At 52.4% G+C, this 16,052-nt stretch overlaps 1 long non-coding RNA gene across 1 annotated transcript; it reads right to left on the minus strand.

Moving 5' to 3' along the window:
• Positions 1–4,733: 4,733 nt before the first annotated feature.
• Positions 4,734–7,739, minus strand: LOC122379420. Its single transcript, XR_006256178.1, has 3 exons — positions 7,403–7,739; positions 6,638–6,783; positions 4,734–6,341 (listed from the first exon to the last, which is right to left on the minus strand). It is a non-coding gene; the product is annotated as an uncharacterized LOC122379420 (long non-coding RNA).
• Positions 7,740–16,052: the final 8,313 nt, after the last annotated feature.

Here is a 16,052-nt window from a genome sequence, read left to right on the forward strand (position 1 = left end):
CTCTGCGGCCGTTTTTTGCGAAGTTATTCACCAAAAACTGAACCGTACCTTGGGGCACTTGACCTGACCTCAGAGGTCACCGGTTGACCTAGGACCTTATAATCGGGTACCAATCTCTGCGTCTCGTAACGGCGCACACGCTCGTTTTTTCCGCGACGCGCTAGCTCCACCAGGGGCGAAACGGCGAGGGGGGGGGGGGGGGTCGTACCCGCCCCCCCCCCTCGGCCGGCGCGTATGTAGAAAACCAATAGGTCCGGCGAGGGTTAAGGTACTGAAAAACGGTTTTGCAAAGAATGTTATCCGCACGTTCGCCATCTCTGCTTCAAATATGAATGTTTTAAATGTTCACTCTGAAGAAGCCACAAGGGCGAAATATCAGTGTCTTTATATATATTTTGTTTTTTCGTCATTTTTCGATTACCTAAGTATGAGCAAAGGCTATTTCATCATCACTAAAACTATAATACTAACAATGCTCATCACAGCCATCAACCATATATGTTCTCGAAAAACGGTTTTGAAAAATAGTTAATTGTAAAATTTTGACAATAATGCAAATAACTTTGCTATTTTTGCAGATATTAGGCTAAAACTTGGTAGAGTTATTTTTTTGTAATTGTTAATACATATTTCTCAAAATTTTCAAAATGTCGAGAATTCGAGATAACAGTTTGATAGTTACATGTATTTGTAGTCCACTCATGCAAAGAAAATGGATCTAGCTTTAAAACTGAGCTCTTGAGAGCGTTTGCGGTAATTCAATATTTTGCATTAAAATCGTCCGACATGACGTCACTCTAACGTCATTACCGGCCCAACTATGGTAGCTAGAAAGTTGAAATTTTAACACAAGGTGTAAAATTGATGCCGTTGAGAATACCGCAAGTTTCGTGTTGATCCGTCAAGCGTTTCTTGACGGATTGCGTTGCACTGCCGTTACATGCATACGTTTTCGAGTCTATGGCTGAATAGACTCGCTTCGTGCTCACTTGCATCTATCCCAAAGAGAGTTGACTGGATATGCTCTGCTCCCATGACTTACCATGGACGGTCGACAGCAGCGGGCGTCTGACGGATGGCCGCGGCGTCTGTCTGAGCTTCCACCCCGATAGTCCTGAGCAGACGCCGCTCCCAGATTGCCACTATCGGGCTGCAGTGGCTCCGACTATCAGACCAGTCCCGTGCAACAGCGTCTCAGATAGACAGAGGCCCGGTATGTATGTACTATTGGTCTAAAGATTACTGATAAGCGTTACACCGACCATCAGGTTGGATCCGTGGCGCAGGCAAAGGGGGTCAGAAGGGGCAGCTGACCCTCACCCAGGCCGGAATTTCTGTCCGGGTCGGCCGTACACTGAGGTATTTAACCCTCGCCCGGCGAGGGGGGTGATCAACCCTCCCTAAGGTTTTTTTCGCAAATAACGTAAAAACGGCAGTTTAACGGCAATTACAAACTCAATATTTGGGACTATTGAGCTATGGAAGACCATCGTTATTCGTTGGTGACTGCTGATTACATAGTTCAGATCGTATGTTGTGTATGTTTCTCGATAAACAGGGGGGTGTATGCTGTATGTGAGTGAGTGGTCAGTACGGGGAGGCCGGCTGGCCGGCGGCCGATGGCACGCCGCCGCCGGCCCGGCCTGACCAGTGTAGCGTACTGGGAGCAGCGAGGTCTGAGGCTGTCACCTCGGCGCCGCGGGCAGCGTCGGCCGGCCGCCGCCTGCCCTGTCCTCTCCGGTGTGGACGGAGACGAACATCGGACATAGGAGCGTCCCCGGCGGCCGTTTGTCCCAGTTGTGGGGCCATGTCGGCGCGTCGGACGGCACGGAGGGGAGTCGGGTCGTAGCCATGTGACTGCACGGTGGTGTGTGAGGTCGATCGACGAATACAAGGTGCATTGGAGAAGACAGCCCAATTGACTACGTGACCTCGAGCGACCCTGCACAGCGGACTGGGGAGAGGAGAAGGACAGGGTTGGGGGCTCAGCGGCCGCCGCAGAAACGGACCCTCACATATAGGGTAGGGACAGTCGTCAGAGACAGTCCCACCGGTCCCACTCATGGGGTAGGGACAGTCGGCAGAGACAGTCCCACCGGTCCCACTCATGGGGTAGGGACAGTCGGCAGAGACAGTCCCACCGGTCCCACTCATGGGGTAGGGACAGTCGGCAGAGACAGTCCCACCGGTCCCACTCATGGGGTAGGGACAGTCGGCAGAGACAGTCCCACCGGTCCCACTCATGGGGTAGGGACAGTCGGCAGAGACAGTCCCACTGGTCCCACTCATGGGGTAGGGACAGTCGGCAGGGACAGTCCCACCGGTCCCACTCATGGGGTAGGGACAGTCGGCAGGGACCGTCCCACCGGTGCCGCCCTCAGAGGCCGGTGGGCGACTCCCACCACGAGTCCCCGGTGGGTGATGGGACCGGTGGGCGACTCCCACCACCAGTCCCCGGTGGGTGATGGGACCGGTGGGCGACTCCCACCACGAGTCCCCGGTGGGTGATGGGACCGGTGGGCGACTCCCACCACCAGTCCCCGGTGGGTGATGGGACCGGTGGGCGACTCCCACCACGAGTCCCCGGTGGGTGAAGGGACCGGTGGGCGACTCCCACCACCAGTCCCCGGTGGGTGATGGGACCGGTGGGCGACTCCCACCACAAGTCCCCAGTGGGTGATGGGACCGGTGGGCGACTCCCACCACCAGTCCCCGGTGGGTGATGGGACCGGTGGGCGACTCCCACCACGAGTCCCCGGTGGGTGATGGGACCGGTGGGCGACTCCCACCACCAGTCCCCGGTGGGTGATGGGACCGGTGGGCGACTCCCACCACGAGTCCCCGGTGGGTGATGGGACCGGTGGGCGACTCCCACCACCAGTCCCCGGTGGGTGATGGGACCGGTGGGCGACTCCCACCACGAGTCCCCGGTGGGTGATGGGACCGGTGGGCGACTCCCACCACCAGTCCCCGGTGGGTGATGGGACCGGTGGGCGACTCCCACCACGAGTCCACGGTGGGTGATGGGACCGGTGGGCGACTCCCACCACGAGTCCCCGGTGGGTGATGGGACCGGTGGGCGACTCCCACCACCAGTCCCCGGTGGGTGATGGGACCGTCGGTGACCCGCCGGGCCGACGGTTGTTCCCGCTGCCCTCTGCTACCGCCGGCCGACAGCCAGCCGGCAGCTCTCTTGTGGCGGCCGTCGGCGCCGCTCAGTGACCCACGGGGCCGGCGCTGAGGTGCCGCGGCGCGCCGCCCCCCCAGCTACCCAGTGGCGGTCCGTGGACACGCGCCTGGTGACGCACCGCCCCGCCGCGCCCCACCTGGGCCGTGACCTGGCCGGCGGCGGCGGTGGCGGCGGCGGCGGCGCGCCGGACGGTCACCAGTAGAGCTCCGACAGAGTCTCGGACCGACCGGACCGTGCAGCGAGCAGCGAGCCGGGCAGCCGCGCCGAGGGGCGGGCCGGGCGGCCGAGGCGGTCCGCACCTCTGACCAGTCGGAGGGGCGGGCGGTACGTCCGGTCCGCACCTCTGCCCAGTCGGAGGGGCGGGCGGTACATCCGAGCCGGTCCGCACCTCTGACCAGTCGGAGGGGCGGGCCGTACGTCCGGTCCGCACCTCTGACCAGTCGGAGGGGCGGGCGGTACGTCCGGTCCGCACCTCTGCCCAGTCGGAGGGGCGGGCGGTACGTCCGGTCCGCACCTCTGCCCAGTCGGAGGGGCGGGCCGTACGTCCGGTCCGCACCTCTGCCCAGTCGGAGGGGCGGGCGGTACGTCCGGTCCGCACCTCTGACCAGTCGGAGGGGCGGGCGGTACGTCCGGTCCGCACCTCTGCCCAGTCGGAGGGGCGGGCGGTACGTCCGGTCCGCACCTCTGCCCAGTGGCCACTGCAGTGTCCGTGTATGGCCCCAGAACACGCCACGGGTGTCTCCCGAGCCGTGTGTGTCTCCGAGTCGGTAGTGTGTCCAGCCGGTGTTGGACAAGTGCCGCCGGCCGGCCGTGGCGGCTGGAATGGAGGGCCGGGCACGGGCCGGCCGGCTCATCCGCCGGCGGTGGGAGGCCCGGTGTCAGCTGTGGGTCACTGACCAGCACCGAACACTGCAGTTGTGAGGGGGACGGGTGCAGGCCATACAACACACACAGAACTGCGACAGGGAACTACTTACATGACACCAGAGTGGCCAAAACACATATGCATTGTGCAGGAACCTCAGAAAAGGTATATGTATGTGTGATCTGATCCCACGTAGTTATCCTGATCTTGGATCCGATGGGATCCTAGATCCAGCCAAATGGCTCGAGACGGCAGCTGATTTACCAGAGGCGGCTCTCAGACCTGATCCCAAATGACGGCGGGTGTATACAGTGTGTCGTATACAGGTTATCGTCCGCCCGGCGCCGGGGAAGGCGGTGAAATACGGCGAGTGGCGATCCAGCCAGTCAGTGTGTGGCCGCCGGTTAACGGTGAACTCTCACGCTGGGCCCGTATTATAGATATATACGACACCTGTTGATGATGTGCACGGAACAGAAGGACCAGGCCTCGACGGCCGACGGTGTGCTCTGGAGCCGGGACCGCAGCTCGGCAGGTCACAGCAGCGGCGGCACAGCGGCGCACAAACACCCCCCCCCCCCCCTATGGTGGAGCCAAACTGTACTCAGGTCACCAGGACATTAGCACAGATGATGAGGTAAGCTCAGAAGGTAGCTGTTTTCCAGGACAAAGACTGGACATGTGTAAAATGTATTAGTCAAAGCGCAGCCGATTATCAGTAGCATGGCCAAGTGATAACTAAAATCTAAAAAGCCGTTCCGGAGTCGGAGTCAAGGCAGCTTGATCGACACGGACTCCGACTCCGACTCCCAATCGGTCGGTAGCCCAATTACCCCCTGTACGAAGCAGAGGACACAAAACATGGCGGCGCGCACACCCGGGCCGTGACGGCGTGCTTCCGTGAACCGAGTCGGACAGACGCGAGGACACTCGTTATGACCGGTGCCGTCAGAGCTCTACACAATTCAGTAGCATCCAGCTGACTATATTCGACCGTTGGATAGCCGGCTATATCATACCCAGGGTTACATTATCCATAATACCTGACTGGTAATTACCCACTACGTCGCATCACTTCCTCCAATTACCCACAATACTCGCCCGGTAACTAATTGCCCTAGGCTACAGATGGTACAGCTGAAGCGTCTCCTCTCGTGTATATAGTGGACAATGTGTTTGACGTCTCGAGTCTCGGCGGGCGCCGCGCTCCGCCGGTGGAGAGCGGGGCGGCTGACGGACCAATCAGCTGACGGACCAATCAGCTGACGGACCAATCAGCTGACGGACCAATCAGCTGACGGACCAACCAGCTGACGGACCAATCAGCTGACTGACCAATGGTCAGCTGACGGACCGGTCCCCGCCCCGGGCCGGGTGACGGCCGCCGGCCGGGACCGGAGCGGGCGGGCGCGGCGCGGCCGGCCGCCGTCTGAACTGGCACCGCGTGTATACTGCCAGCTCGGACGGCAGCTAGCCAGTAGTCGAGTAGAGCTGTCCGTGTGGGACGTGTCACAACACGCTCAGCACGGCGCTCAGCACCGCCGAGCCGAGGTGCAGCCAGACCCGGGGGGAGCGGTCACGTGACCGAGCCGTCCGACTCCACCGGGGGACGGTCACGTGACCGAGGCCGGCCGTGCCGCCGGGACCAGGCGCGGTGAACCGTGTCGGACGGCCAGAGACGTGGGTTCTACATACAGAATAGCGTAATGCCACGATCGGTAGTCTCTCCAGCACATCACTTTTCACTGTCCAATTACCCACAATACCCGCCCGGTAATTACCCACTACATCACATACCTCCGTCCAATTACCCACAGTACCCGCCCGGTATTTACCCACTACATCACTTTTCACTGTCCAATTACCCACAATACTCGCCCGGTAATTACCCACCAGGTCACATCCTTCCAGCCAACTACCCACAATATCCGCCCGGTAATTACCCACTAGATCACATCGTTCCAGCCAATTACCCACAATACCCACCCGGTAATAACCCACTACATCACATCCGTGTGCTTCTACTACACCTACACTACTACTACTACAACTACATGACTACACTAGAGCGGACACGGGGGCCGTGTGCCGGCTGACCGGCGCCGCTCTCAGTGCCGGCTGGTGCAGCACACACGGCAGCAGTCAGCTGGCGGCCCCGGCCGACTGGCTCGGCCTCTCTGCAGTCAGCTCATCACTGCACGGTCGGTAGTGCAGCGCATCAATCCCACCACGGACACACTATGACCCGACCGCCTCCCTGGCTCTTCAGCTGATCGTACAGCTCCCCTGTGGACAGAGCAGAGACACTTCTGAGGTGGACACGTCACACACAGACAGACACACAGACAGCGGTACAGCCATGTCCACACACCGCCGGCCAGTGACGTCACACACAGGACAGACGGCTGACGTGACGTCACCGTCGGCCGTGGTGGCCGTGACGCGTCACGTCACCGTCCGTGACGTGGCCTGCGGCGGTGGTCGAGTGTGTGTGTGTGTCTGAGAGGCCGGTGGCGCCGTGCAGCGTCTGTTTTGAGGGACTGACTGGTCAGAGGTGCGGCGCGCGGCGCCCTCTCACCTACCGGGGACATTGAGCCAGATGGTACGGGGCCGGCCATCACTGTCCCGGCCCAGGTCCGCCTCCTTCAGGGCGGTCAGCACGGCCCGGCCGGTGTCTGCCGTGCAGTGAAGGCGCAGCCACCACAGCTTCCGACACGACTTCACCAGTCTGTAACAGAGCAGAGCAGCAGAGCCGTCACACACAAACACAGCGGCACCAGCCGGCCGGACGTACGAGTCAGTGTCAGTGTCAGTATTTCAGTGTCGGTGTGTTGGTGTCAGTGACAATGCGTCGGTGTCAGTGTGTCGGTGTCAGTGTTTCAATGTCAATGTGCAAGTGTCACTGTGTTAGTGTCAGTGTGTCAGTGTCAGTATGTCAATGTGCCTGTGTCAGAGTGTCAGTCATTGTGTCATAGCCGGTGTCAGTCAGTGTCAGTGAGTCAATGTCAGTGTGCAAGTGTCAGTGCGTCAGTGTCAGTGTGTCAGTGTCAGTGTGTCAGTGTCAGTGTGTCAGTGTCAGTGTGTCAGTGTCAGTGTGTCAGTGTCAGTGTGTCAGTGTCAGTATGTCAGTGTCAGTGTGTCAGTGTCAGTGTGTCAGTGTCAGTGTGTCAGTGTCAGTGTGTCAGTGTCAGTGTCAGTGTGACTGTGTCAGTGTTAGTGTGAGTGTCGGTGTGTCATAGTGTCAGTGTCAGTGTATGCGTGTCAGTGTGTCAGTGTGTCAGTGTGTCAGTGTCAGTGTCAGTGTCAGCGTCTGACACGACCCGCCTCGCCACTGTCTGCTGACTGACCTGGTGACCGCTGCTGCTGTGAAGGCCGTCTCTGCCGGCCGCTGGAGGTCCCCCAGTGTAAGGTCCTCCAGCCCGGGGCAGCCGCTGAGACTGTCCAGCACGGAGTCAGGGACGCCGCCGGACAGAGTGAGACTGTGCAGCTCAGGGCACCTGGTGAGGGGCTCCAGGCTCACGGTGTCAGGGACGCCGCCGGACAGGGTGAGATACCGCAGCCTAGGGCACCTGGTGAGGGGCTCCAGGCTCACGGTGTCAGGGACGCCGCCGGACAGGGTGAGACGCTCCAGCTCAGGGCACCTGGTGAGGGGCTCCAGGCTGCCGGCCGTGTGATCACTACAATCTGGAAAACACGCAGACACATACAGACAGGATCAGTTGGCTGTAATATATGTAAATATACGGAAAAAAACGAAACGTCTATGAATTCGCATGGTTTTATGGACACCGTAAGCCATGATATAACAGTGGTACCTACTATATGATATGCCACATAAACATGAATGAATGTGATAACATAAATGAATGAACATGATAATATGAATGTTCATGTTATCTACGGATATGCAATCAGTTCACCCTATGCATTGAAGTGCATTGAACATTGCATTACAATCGCAATATGTAGTTCAACTAACTATGAGGGAATATGTCACTGATTGAACAGTCCTCTTCCATTTTGGAGCTCAATTAGCTTCATTATTTCACAAAGCACATTGGCTATGCATCACACCTGTCTCCATGAGGTCCGACAAAGGCACACCGTTACTCGATGTCCGCCATTCACTGAGCCCGTATATCAGCGGCCTGTCCGTGCTGCCGCTGCTCACCGTATATCTCCAGTCGTGTTACCGTCCGTCCCAGGTCAGCCAGGTGACTGATGGTGTCGGCAGCCACCCCCTGGAGCGACACTGACAGACCGCCCCACGGGTGTTCCGGCCACCTCGGCTCCGTCACCTCCGGCCCTGTCGGACAAAGCTGTGTCAGCTGACTGCAGTCGGACAGAGCTGCCGCCAGCTCCCCGCTGCACCACTGACACCAGAGTGTCAGACACTGACATAGTCAGCACTGAAACAGACGAGCGGCCGCACAGCAATTTTTAGCACCAGCAGTCAAATGTATGTATAATGTGAATATGAACATAATATGTATATGCGATAAGTATATGCGTAATACAATAGTCTATGAAACTACTTATACTACTCTCATTGGTTGCACTGAGTCTATAATCATCCCTCGGCTCATTGGAAATAACTGCTCACGAATTGTAACAATGCCTGCATTCCCGTGCTGGCCGCCTTCGATCGTGGCGCCACCTATACTCTGTATAACCGCCGCGCCAGTGCCGCGGCCAGTCAGTCTCGTCAGTCTGCTCAGACTCGTCAGCGAGCTATCTAAATAGTCAGTCAGTGTCAGTTGTCGAATAATGCTCGATACGTTTGTTCGGAAATTTGCTGCTTGTGACAATGCAACTATCGCTAGTACCTCAACTTAAAAATCACCCCGTGACGTTACACTAATACTCCACGCATACCTACCTATGCCACAAGCATGAACACTATCGAAGGCATGCATTGAACCCCTTCCCCCTCTCACCACAATACGAGTAATATACACGATTAACGATGAAACTTGCTAGTTGAGGCTGATCAGTTCGTCCATTTGCCGTTTTCGCTGACCATTTGCATATACCGGCATTACATGTGTGATCTAAGATATATCACCTCTGACATTGAGGAGTCTGAGGTCCTCCGGCAGCTGCCCCCTCAGTAGCGGGAGGTCGGCGGCGGAGACTGATAGGTCCTGCAGCTCAGGGCACCTGGTGAGGGGCTCCAGGCTGCCGGCCGTGTGATCAGTACAATCTGGAAAACACACAGACACACATACAGACAGGATCAGTTGGCTGTAATACATGTCAATATATGACAAAACGAAACAACACTTAATAATTCACATGGTTTCATGGACACAGTAGACAATGGTAAAACAGTGCTATTATATGATATATGCAATGTTAAGCAAATGCACTGAACTTCATTGAACAGTGCAACACAATTGTTATGAGTATGATCAACTAACTCTGAACGAATATGTCACTGAGTGAACAGTCCTCCATTTTGGAGCTCAATTGGCTTCATTATTTCGCAAAGCACATTGGCTATGTATCACTTCTGTCTCCATGAGGTCCGACAACGGCACACCGTTACTCGGTGTCCGCCATTCGCTGAGCTCGTATATCAGCGGCATGTCCGTGCTGCCGCTGCTCACCGTATATCTCCAGTCGTGTGACCGTCCGTCCCAGGTCAGCCAGGTGACTGATGGTGTCGGCAGCCACCCCCTGGAGCGACACTGACAGATCATCATCCTCGTCCCATCCCGGCCAGCTCGGCTCCGTCACCTCCGGCCCTGTCGGACAGAGCTATGTCAGCTGACTGCAGTCGGACAGAGCTGTCGCCAGCTCCCCGCTGCACCACTGACACCAGAGTGTCAGACACTGACACAGCCAGCACTGACACAGCCGAGTGGCCGCACAGCAATTTTTGGCACCAGCACTCAGCAGTCATAAGTAACTAGGTATGTAGAATGTGAATATGAACATAATAAGTACCTATATGCGATAAGTATATGCGTAATAATAAGTAATATACAATAGCGTAAGTAACATAATAGTCGTATAGCCGCCGCTCCAGGGCCGCGGCCAGTCAGTCTCGTCAGTCTGCTCAGACTCGTCGTCAGCGAGCTATCTATATAGTCAGTCAGTGCCAGTCGTCGATTAATGCTCAATACGTTTGTTCGGAAATTTGCTGCTTGTGAGAATGCAACTATCGCTAGTACCTCAACTTTTAAATCACCCCGTGACGTTACACTAATATTCCACGCATATGCCACAAGCATTAACACTATCGAAGGGCATCTGGGGCATTCCACGATAGATCGTACCAGGCCCGTCACCCTCATCTCTCAGATTTGAATGAAAATTGGTACAAGGGGTAATCATAGGCTCCAAAAACACCTGCCAAAATATCAGACTTCTCAGATGAAAACTTTTTTAGTTACATTGCATAATATTTTCTTAACTTCAGATTGTAAGGGTGAGTTTGATGAGCTATAACTCAAAAACGAGCTAAGCAAGCAACAAACGGTAAACAGCTTTGAACTAACGATGAATCAAAGATAAATACAGTATTTTTAAAATTGGAATGAAAAGCTTAACATATTGAAAAAAAAAAAGTTGTCGTATTTTTTTTTTAAATTGTCTTTAACCCTATTCCTGGCGGGGGAGGGGGCCTCAGGAGCCCCCCCCCCCCTGAGGTTTTTTGGTTATATCTCCCAAACGCGTTGAGCTAGGAAGCTCAAATTTTCTGACTTTTCCTAAAAGGCTTCTACGCAACAGGTCTGAAAATTTTGAGTTGATCTGACCTCAGGTCAGGTCACCAGAGGCGGTTTGGTGACGCTACCTCAGAAAAGTTTGCAATCACGCCAGAGCTAGAGTTTTTGACCGATCAATTTCTTCTCTTCAGGGTTTAGTTAGGGTCCCAGTATGTGCAATTTGTATATCTCGGAATTTTGATATCAGTGACCTAAGGTCAGGTCAATTTCGCGACCTCCCCATTATAAGTCAATGGGGGAAAAATCAACTCCCTGTTTTTACCACTAAAACGGGTCGGAATGGCCCCATATACCATACATGACTTCATATACGATCAACCTTCACTACCTTGAGGTCTGTTTTGCTGTTGGGCAGCTGTGAGGTCATGTGACGTCATCAAAGGTCACCAAAGGTTTTTGGCCAATAACTCCGTACAGGAACAAGATACAGACGCGTGGATGGTCTCATTGTGTTCAGCTCGTCAAGACGCATCGAAAGATATACATGATGACCTCGAGGTCACGTGACCTGAGGTCAACCTTTGACCTTGACCTTTCGAGGTCAACATATATATCATTCGATGCGGATTGACGAGAGGATCACGATGATGCCCTTAGTTTGTTCCTATCTTGACTAATTCGAAAGTTATTCGAGAAAAACTCTCTCCATATCTAGTGCCGCCATTTTGACTTTTTCGACCCCTGTGACGTCATCTTTGACCTGACCTGAAAATGACCTTAGTAAAAATTGTAGATCTTGGCCGTGCGTATCCGATGCCGTTTACCGCTTGTCGCTATCTTGCTTCGTTCTCGAGATCTCAGGGGGGGGCCGAATCGGCCCCCCCCCGCCAGTTTCTTGTCCCGGCGGAGCCCGCCAGGAATAGGGTTAAGGGCCCTTGGGACCAAAATTTTTGCCATTTTTATTTCTTCAAAATAAACCTCAGGTCCTTTAAAATCAAAATGCAAAAAATTAGAAAGGTGTTCTTTCTATAAGTTCCTCATTTAACCCGCGCACCGACGGGGGGGCGGATATCCGCCCCCCCTGATGTTTTTCGCGAATAGCGGGAAAACTGCGGCGCGTAGCGCCGCGAAATTTGGTATGACTATAACCTCATCAATTTTACACATGGTGTGCAAGTTTGAACCTCCTACCTTTTAAGGTCAGGGCACCAGGTCACTTTGAATGACCCAACCTCAAGTCAATTTTTTGCAACTTTGTCACCGTGCCAGAGCTACAGTAGATGTCGGAGGCCTTTGAAAGTCGCAGGATATTATTAGGTCATTAGTAGCTACAATTTGAATATCTCGGAATTTTGATATCGGTGACCTAAGGTCAGGTCAATTTCGCGACCTCCCCATTATAAGTCAATGGGGGAAAAATCAACTCCCTGTTTTTACCACTAAAACGGGTCGGAATGGCCCCATATACCATACATGACTTCATATACGATCAACTTTCACTACCTTGAGATCTGTTTTGCTGTTGGGCAGCTGTGAGGTCATGTGACGTCATCAAAGGTCACCAAAGGTTTTTGGCCAATAACTCCGTACAGGAACAAGATACAGACGCATCGATGGTCTCATTGTGTTCAGCTCGTCAAGACGCATCGAATGATATACATGATGACCTCGAGGTCACGTGACCTGAGGTCAACCTTTGACCTTGACCTTTCGAGGTCAACATATATATCATTCGATGCGGATTGACAAGAGGATCACGATGATGCCCTTGGTTTGTTCCTATCTTGACTAATTCGAAAGTTATTCGAGAAAAACTCTCCATATCTAGCGCCGCCATTTTGACTTTTTCGACCCCTGTGACGTCATCTTTGACCTGACCTGAAAATGACCTCAGTAAAAATTGTAGATCTTGTCCGTGCGTATCCGATGCCGTTTACCGCTTGTCGCTATCTTGCTTCGTTCTCGAGATCTCAGGGGGGGCGGTCATCCGCCCCCCCGTCGGTGCGAAGTTGGCGCAGACCCCCGTCGGTGCGCGGGTTAAATGTATACAAAATGGGTTTCCGGGGGGTCGGTACGACCCCACCGCGCCGTTTCGCCTCTAATGGAGCTAGAACCTTGCGGAAAAAAACGAGCATGTGCGCCGTTACAAGATGCATCGAATGATACCAAATTTTAAGGTCTCGGGTTCATTGGTGACCCCTGAGGTCATTTCAAGTGACCCAAAATTACGGGTCCGGTTTTTGATAGATAACTTCGCAACAAATGGTCGCAGAGCCGCGATTTTAGCATCTTTGTGTTTGCCTAGCTCCGGCGCGTCGAATGGTATACTGTTTGTTCTGGTGAAGTCAGCTTAACCCCGCGGGGCTGGGGGGGGGTAAATTTTACCCCCCCATCGCGAATTTTTGCGATATCTCAAAAACGGCGGCGCGCAGCGCCGCCAAACTTTCAGTACCTTTTCTTACATCAATTTGACACGTTCCCTGAAAATTTGAGCGAAATCCGTCGGAAATTTTTTGAGAAATTGACGTTTTAGTGACGTCATGTTCACCATTTTCGCCTCAAAAACGGCAAAAGTTCAAACGCCGCTAACATCTTCATTTTTAAAGGAATCAAGACGTAACAAAAAAGGTTATACGTAATTTTACTTTGTCTATCAAATGGCTATCTCGGTTTTTTGAAAATGTTGGATTTTGGCCTAATTTTTTTTTAAAAAATGACTTTTTTGGGAAAATCATTATAAAATCCAAAATTTTGAGTCTATTAAAAAAACCGGTATATATGTCAGAGAAGTGGTCTATGTGCACCTACATACCAAATTTTAGAAGAATCGGTTCAAAAATGTGGGAGTTATTCAAAATTTTATGACGTCACGACACACAATTTTTTTGAAAAATGACTTTTTTGGAAGTTCTAGACCTCGTACGGAAACAAAAATAGCACCATTCGATTTGCCGTGAAAAACTGCATCAGATAGACACCTTTTTAGGCCTTAACAACCAACTTCAAAATTTGACCTCACTTGACCTGACATTGACCTGACCTCGACCTGAAATTCATCCAGAGGTGGTCCATATCACTTATTCAGTGTGCCTATTGAACTCTATGAGTAAAAATGACCCATAAAACATGTGTCGCACATGCCCTTTTCTATATTTTGTTTTTTGGTGACCTGACCTGACCTGACCTGACCTTGACCTTGACCTCTGAATGATATTGTATGCAACGAATATTGTCTTGGTAGCCTAAGAACACGTTTTGGGCGATCAGTCTCAGTCCATGACTCCATTCTTCGGCAACTACGGTGCAAGGCCGATACTGTAGAAACTTGCAATTTGTACCCTTGACCTGACCTTGACCTTGACCTCAAACTTTAATATAAGTACATGTTTTTAGTAGTTCGTGATGAGAGCTTTCGATTGGCGTTTGAATTTTCCAAATCAGACCATTAGTTCGGGAGATAACAGGGGGGGGGGTAAAATTTACCCCCCCCAGCCCCGCGCGTTCGGCTGGAGACCCCAGCCCCGCGCGGGTTAAGTCGCTGACCTCGGGTAAGCACACTGCCGTGTATTTGGCTCCGCGCCCCGACCGGGCGGCCCACCCGGCAGCCAGCCCCCGGGCATCACGTGACCGCCCCGAGTCCGCGGCAAAGCCAACCAGCGCGGCGATGGACAAACAGCGCCGGCACAGAGATGGTTAACAGTCGGGTCAGGCCACGAAGCTGGGCGAATGAGATCATTTTGCACATCATTCGATTCACAGGGTCTTCCCGAGTCCATTGGTAGCCTTCCCGTCTCTCTAGCTCAGTTTGATCGAGAGTTATTGACGAAAAACTCTTATGACCCTAGTGACGTACGAATGACGTCACGCAAGGTCAACAATGCAAAAGTGAGGCAAAAATGACTTCAATTGAACTTTCCGTAACCAGTGATGTCACTAGGCAGCTTTACCACACCATTTGTAGGCTCTCTTCCGAAATCACAATTCGAGACCATTACGGTAACGCAAAATAAGTACATTTATAGAAAGAACACCTTCCTAATTTTTTGCATACTACTTGAAAATGATCCAAAAATGTTTTTATTTGGATTATCCGTCTTAGAGTTACAGCCCGCCAAACTTGGGGCTGCAACGCAAGATCCAAAACATGTTATACACTATAACTCAAAAACCACTCATCTGATAAGCCTGAAATTGTTACAGGAGGATTCAGAGCCCCTGATTGCCCCTTAGACCAATTATCGTTAAAATCCGAGAGATGAGGGTGTCAAATTGGAAAAAAGTGGTACGATCTATCGTGGAATGCCCCACCTGTAAAGTGTGTGTCACTAGCCGCGTTTACATAGGGCTAGTTGCCAGATAGTGGAATTTCCACTAACAGAGGGCTCCCGAGAAATACGCCATGGCCAATATCCTGGACGCAATTCGGTGTGCAGACGAAAATATGCATGTGAGTGCTAGAAATTCGTAAATTACATTATTTCATTGCCTTTTTTTGTTGAAATCACGTGATGACAAGCTCAGCAAATCTATTCATGGTGGCTTACGTGGCAAATTGGCTTTCCTTTGTGGGATAATGCCATTTTTATTAGCTCTAATTTGATTAGCGTATGACAGGTGTTCGTGTAAAATAAGCAATTTTACCTATTTCCTTCATCAGTTTGGTAGCTGAAACAGCTACCAATTTACTTCCACTATGACAGTTTCCAGTAACATATGCTACTGATTGGCTAATATTAGCCAATCAGATCTCTGGAGTTCCCCGCAGTGCGTTACAACTATGACGCGGCAAAGACATATTTGGACATATCATTTCTATATTGATATGCCTATCTACATTGCGTTGGCCTTGTGTGGATGTCATCAAGAGAAATATTTTTGCCTAAGGTCTGTGAGACGCTAGTCGCTACTCTTCTATACGTTATAATACCCTTTTTCAATATAAATACGGTGCCGTGTTCTGACTGCAGACTCCTGGTAAGTTTGTGAAGGTCTCACGGAAGGGTCGAGAGCGCTCTTTCGCTTTTCGATCCAGCAGGCAACAGCAATGATTTTTGTAAGGGAGTATCAGTGGAAGTCACAAATTTATTTAAAAGTTGGTAAAGTTGTTTTGGTTTAAAAGTTGGTGCATTTGCCTTGTCAAGGGTATGGAACCTCAATATATTGCTTAGTCATATTTCCAGGATGTTGATAGGTATGCTTGGAAAAATATGTTTTGATAATGTCGAGAAATGTAGCAAGGACCTTCCTATCTTCAAATCAGTTGCTCCCTACAGTTTCATGATTTTAAGGTGTGCATGAAATAATGAGAAAAGGTAAAAATAAAAAT

The sequence above is a fragment of the Amphibalanus amphitrite genome, unplaced genomic scaffold (genome assembly GCF_019059575.1).
Source record: "Amphibalanus amphitrite isolate SeventyFive unplaced genomic scaffold, NRLGWU_Aamphi_draft 000008F_arrow, whole genome shotgun sequence".
Taxonomy (NCBI): Eukaryota; Metazoa; Arthropoda; class Thecostraca; order Balanomorpha; family Balanidae; genus Amphibalanus; species Amphibalanus amphitrite.